This window comes from Glycine max, chromosome 14 (genome assembly GCF_000004515.6).
Source record: "Glycine max cultivar Williams 82 chromosome 14, Glycine_max_v4.0, whole genome shotgun sequence".
NCBI lineage: Eukaryota > Viridiplantae > Streptophyta > Magnoliopsida > Fabales > Fabaceae > Glycine > Glycine max.
In genome coordinates this window covers 36,020,845-36,026,849 of record NC_038250.2, presented here as the reverse complement: position 1 = coordinate 36,026,849, position 6,005 = coordinate 36,020,845, and the positions used below count along the sequence as shown (strand labels likewise).

At 33.7% G+C, this 6,005-nt stretch overlaps 1 pseudogene; it reads right to left on the bottom strand.

The window, feature by feature from the left end:
* Window positions 1-390: 390 nt before the first annotated feature.
* LOC121173451 (beta-galactosidase 8-like) lies at window positions 391-2,495 on the bottom strand (annotated as a pseudogene).
* Window positions 2,496-6,005: the final 3,510 nt, after the last annotated feature.

Here is a 6,005-nt window from a genome sequence, read left to right as displayed (position 1 = left end):
CACTCTACGCAGGTCATTTCCAGGGAAAGAAACTTCCAAATTTTAAAAACTAGGAAAACTTTAAGTTGGTTGGTTCATAATAAGTTTATCCAGAAATTCCATCCCAAGACATGGAGTAATATGCTTTAATGGACCAAAAGTTTCAAAATAAACCATTTATACCTCTAGGTTTGGACCAAGGGATGTAATTGTTGGATCAGTAGCTATCAATGCTTCTTCACAAAGTTTTATGGCCTCATGAACTTCTTTAAGGTGGCCCCACTTAGGCCGAATCAATGTTTCCATACTCATTTTTAATCAGACATTAGTAAGTACAATTATTCTCATATTGATCAAACATAACCCAAAAATAAAAATCCAGAAAAATATTATGATTTGTAAGTTATAACTCTACTTCAACATCTGATTGTTACTAATATCATTAAAAAGAAGATACGCAAACAAAATTGACTATGTATATAACCAAAAAACATGAATTTATTAAATAAAAAAACATACCATAAAAACTTGAGATAGTATAATAGGTCCTCCCAGTGAGGCATATAGATTCTCTTCTTTGATCATATCCACAATTTTGGCAATGAATTGCTTCATTTATGCGTGAAGACAGTTTTGATGAGTGGACTTGGATTCTAGGACATCTCGGAGTGAAAGGAAGAAGGTTACCTTGAAGGGTTCATTGTCAGTTTCTGAACTTATTTCCCGGAATGAAGTGTAGCCAAAGAGGGAAACCACTGTTGAAAAATGAAACCCCTCAATTAGACACGAAGACCCCTAGAAAATAAAGAAGAGCAAGGACCAAACTTTACCCATAATTCCATTCAGCACACACGTATGGACCAATGTGGAGATGCACATATAGACTTGTTGCAGCCACTGTCTTCACAAATTTCACCAAGTCCTTCCTGCCATCAAAATCATACTGCCAAATTTCTTTTCATTACTCTTTTCATTCAAAATGACACACACACAAATCAAATAAAAAAACTGCTCAACATTTCATGCTTTCAACAAATGCAATGTTGAAACTAAAAGCCATATGAATGTACAAAAAAAAAGAATGGGAAGAGAAGAAAAACAACTTGGCCTCGAACTGGTTCATGTAAGTTCCAAAAAACATAAGTCTCAATCACATCCAATCCTCCATCTTTGGATTTCTGAATAAGTTCTAGCCACATCTGCAACATTACCCTCTTTAAGTTCATAGAAAAGGCACACACAAACACAAAGAAAGAGAGAGAGAGAGAGAGAGAGAGAGAGAGAGAGAGAGAGAGAGACCTCTGGAGTACTACGAGGGTAATGAATGGAACCATAGATCAAGACCTTGCGCTTGTCGTTGATGACTAATGCTCAATAATCATACTCCACATTGGTGCAGAACAATGTGAGAGTGTGAATGCAGAGTAACTAAGATAGAACCAACACAATCTGTGTCACTCATGTTTTTTTGTTTTTCTGTTTTCCAGAACAAAGAGATGGAGCAAACCCACAATGTCCCCCAATGTCCCAACTGAATAGTAGGGGGAAGAGGGCTATGAGTAGACTGTTTCTTACCAAGTCCTTCACAAAGATATCTAGTGTTGAACAAGGTGTGTAATCATTGTCTATCATGTGTTGGCCATGATTTTCAAACATCCTAAAACATAAGACCTCTCTTGAGTTTAGTAGTAACATTTTCTATTAAAATCTATGAATGTGTTTTATAAAAGAATAATATTATAGAAGAAGGCAAGAAGAGAAAATACAACTAGAGGAGGATAAGAAATCATCCAAAAATAAGACAACAATCTGTGTTGGAAATTCCATTGAATTAGCCATAAACAGAGCACTAGAGAGAAACCCTAAATACAACCATAACCTCAAAATATGGATTAGAAACGCAACAAATTGACCAAAAAGTTAACAAAAAGAAAAGTGACTTCATAATTTAGGAGAGAACAAAGTCATCACTTCATAGAAGATACATACCAGGAAATTCCCCCACTAATATTGGCATAAAATCGAACAACAATCTTGTATTCAAACCCAATCGTGCTACATATTCAATTGCCTCAACAGCTGAGGCAATCTAAACTCTAGCAAGCAATTTCTTAATCATCTTTACACCACTACATAAATGTTGAACTGGTGTTACTATACGTTTTTTTGAACTGATGTTACTACATTCACTCAATTTCAATGTCACTTTAAAGTAGAATTAACATTGCATTACCTGTTTCATGCATAAAGAACAAGTATCAGTATTGGTTAAAGGAAAAAATGCATTAATATTGATTGATTTAAATTAATAAATACCTTCCAACACCACAACCACCTTTGATAATATAAAGTTTCCCACTCAAGGCTGATTACAAAGAAAATTAACAAGGAAGTTATTTCTGAAAGTACTCTAAATCCATAATTAGAATTAACATCTTTCACTTCTATGATAAGTACTTATTACCTGCAAATACTAGACCACCATTCTTAAGAGCATCATCAGTTCCTAAAGCCATTATCTGAGAATTATTCATGACACAAAATATAATTTTGTATCCATTCATAATTGCTTATAGCTAGATCATGAGTGGCAATACATATGTATCTGAATCATCAACATAGTGTATGTCTTCAATAGTGTAACGACCTCCTTGAAGGAAAAATGGGCAAATTACCCTTGCATCCATATCACCTAATACTGAAACAACAACATAATTACCCCTATACACAACAATTTATTGTCATTTAGAAAATTCAAGAGTGTCAATATTGTTGATCAAAATATATTATATTCTACAAAACCAAATTAATAATAGGACCTTAGTTCCTTATCCTAGTGTGAACTGAACAATAACAACAATTAGAAAATTACCATAACATACTAAAAGTATATTCACATCCTTCAAGAAATTATGCAATGGCAACACACTCAGAAAACCAACTCTGCATCACTTGTTTTCTGATATATCATTATTCTGCCATTATCTTAATGTCGACCAACCATGCTACTTCCTGTAAATCATGAAGATTTTGATGATGTCAAAAAGATCAAGCCTTGGATAATGAGCATCATCATCAAAAAAGGGGAGAATGTGGATCATGCATTGTTTTGAGGATGTCGAAAAGAAATCACTTGATTGTCATCATCAAAAAGGGGGAGAATGTGAATGTATATATACATGATTTTGATGATGCCAAAGATAAGCGTTTCTCAAGTTTGATCCAAGTCAAAAATTTAGAAATTTAGAAAATAACTCCCAAGAGTCACAACTCTTCAGAAAATAACTCCTGAGAGTCACATTTGTTCAAGAGATTTTTGAATGGTCATCAAAGGCCTATAAATAGGTGACTTGGGAAACAAAATGCATGAGAGAGATATTCCAAGAGAACTTCACTGCCAAATGCTCTCTCAAAAAAAACTCTTGGGCAAACACTTGCAAATCCATTAAGAGTTTCTCCATGGACTTCAATTGTAATATCCTTCTCTTCAAGAGAGAATTCTTCTTTCTTTATTCTCATTCAAAGAGATTGATTAAGGGACTGAGGGTCTCTTAAGTTGTAAGGATTCCTGAACACAAGGGATGGGTTATCCTTGTGTGGTTTAGACTTTGTAAATGGATTTTTACAAAGGGAGTGGAAAATCTCAAGTGGGTTGCTTGAGTATTGGACGTAGGTGTAGATGCAATTGCCTTTGATGTTTTGATGATGATCATGATGATGTGTTGCAATTGATGCAAATGAGCTTTTCAAGATTAAATTCAAGACAATACTTCAAGATTACAAGTCACAACATCAAGATGATCACTAGAATATTAGGAAGGGAATTCCTAATTGAATTAGCAAAGGTTTGGCCAAGTGATTTAAATTAAAAAAGTGTTTCTCAAAGGTTTTACTCTCTGGTAATCGATTACCAGAGGATGTAATCGATTACCAGTGGCCAAATACGTTTTATAACAGCTACAAAAATTTGAATTCGAAATTTTAGACTGTGTAATCGATTACACAATTTTGGTAATCGATTACCAGCAGTTAGTAAACGTTTTAATTCAAATTTTAAAAGCTGTAATCGATTACACAATTACTGTAATCGATTACCAGACAGGATTTTCAGAAAAATAATTTTAAGAGTCACAACTTTTCAAAGGCTTTATTCATGACCACCAATGGTCTATATATATGTGACTTAAACACGAAATTGCTTAGAGATTTTTCAGAACAACAAGTGTTTATCCTCTCAAAGAGCAAATTCATTTTATCCTCTTAAGAATTCCTTGGCCAATTCAATTGCAATTCATTAAGGAATTATTTGAGTGCTCAATCTGTAAAATCCATCTCTTTCTAGAGAGATTTGTTCTTCTTCTTCTTCTCATTCTCTAAGGGATTAAGAGACTGTGAGTCTCTTGTTGTAAAGGAATTCTAAACACAAAGGAAGGATTGTCCTTGTGTGTTTAGAACTTGTAAAAGGAATTTACAAGATAGTGGAACTCTCAAGCGGATTGCTTGGGGACTGGACGTAGGCACAAGGGTGTGGCCGAACCAGTATAAAACTGAGTTTGCATTCTCTCTTCCCTTAATCTCCTTTATTTATTATTGCTTTATATTCATATTCAAATTGTTTTATTTGAATTAATATTTAAGAAGATTGTCATTAAGGGAATTCATAACTTGAATAAAAAGTGAAATAGATTTTTAATTGGGGAAGTAGTTTGGGATATCTTAATTCAACCCCCCCTTCTTAAGATATTTGAGGCCACTTGTCTAACAGTAGGCATGAGCTTTGTTGAACCAGTATAAAAACTATGTTTGCATTCTCTCTTCCCTTATCTCATTTATTTTGTTGCAATCAATTTTGTCTTGCATGTTTAAAGAACATTATTAAATTGATTGCTGCTTCTTTTGCATTCTAAGCCTATCCCTCTTAAGTTATTGAGGTCGTTGGTCCAACACTTCAACCCTTGTTTATTTTCTCTGTTAAGGAAATAAATATAAATAGTCGTGAAATAACTAATGAATTTAATGACTTCATAAGCAGTCGCAAGAGGAAGCACTGCTTCAATTCGAAAGCAATATCAAAACAGAGAGAGCCAAACCCCAAACCTGCTAGTGTTTATTGCACTCCAACCTTGTAAGCTTTGATTAAAGATTGATTATATTTATCCATAGCTTGCTTCTCCCCGATGAATGATGCAATCTGAATTGGATAAATGGAAAGGGGGAAAACAATGAAGAAACAAAATTTAGCTTAAACAAGATAGAAAAATAAAAGCTTCAAATCAACATATATGAGTATAGTTGGCGAACCTCATATTTGTTGATGTCAATTGGGCTATGATCAGAACTATCCAAATCCTCATCTTGACAATGACCTACAAAATGGGCAGCTTGGTTGCACAAAAAACACTTATCCTGTCAACACAAATATCCATTACGAATACAATGCATTGTCCAAGGGCTTTGGTACAGACAAAATCAAATAAACAAATATGTATATTTATTCTCAAATAATTGTCAATAATTATACAAACTTGTTTATAATGTTTATAGCAAAAATCAAATAAACCGTAGTGGTCTATCCTATCTCATCTAAAGCTTTCTAGATCGGATGTTTTTTACTTTTAAAAAATATGTTGCCCATTCCTCGCAGATTGTTGTTATGGTCTCGATGTCTAATGACGTGCCATCACCAAACCACTACAAATTATAAAATATACAAATTAGTCACGTACATGTAGAATGAATAAAAAGTGATAGTCAACTAATAATTTTAACTTGTTAAAGTAAATATATCATGCTCCAATCATTCTTCAAACCCTACTTACTATGTTCCACATCCAATGCGTGGCATAAGAGCCACACTCATAGGCTCCGCTTTGGACATGGCTCTACACTCAATATGAAAAATAATTGAATTTGAACATTACGAAGTTACAAAACATCACTAGTCGAAAATAAGCTTTCATTATATGACTAAAATTTACTTCAATCCACTAAGGTGTAGCTTGATCAGTTTTACCATCCAAAGTAGT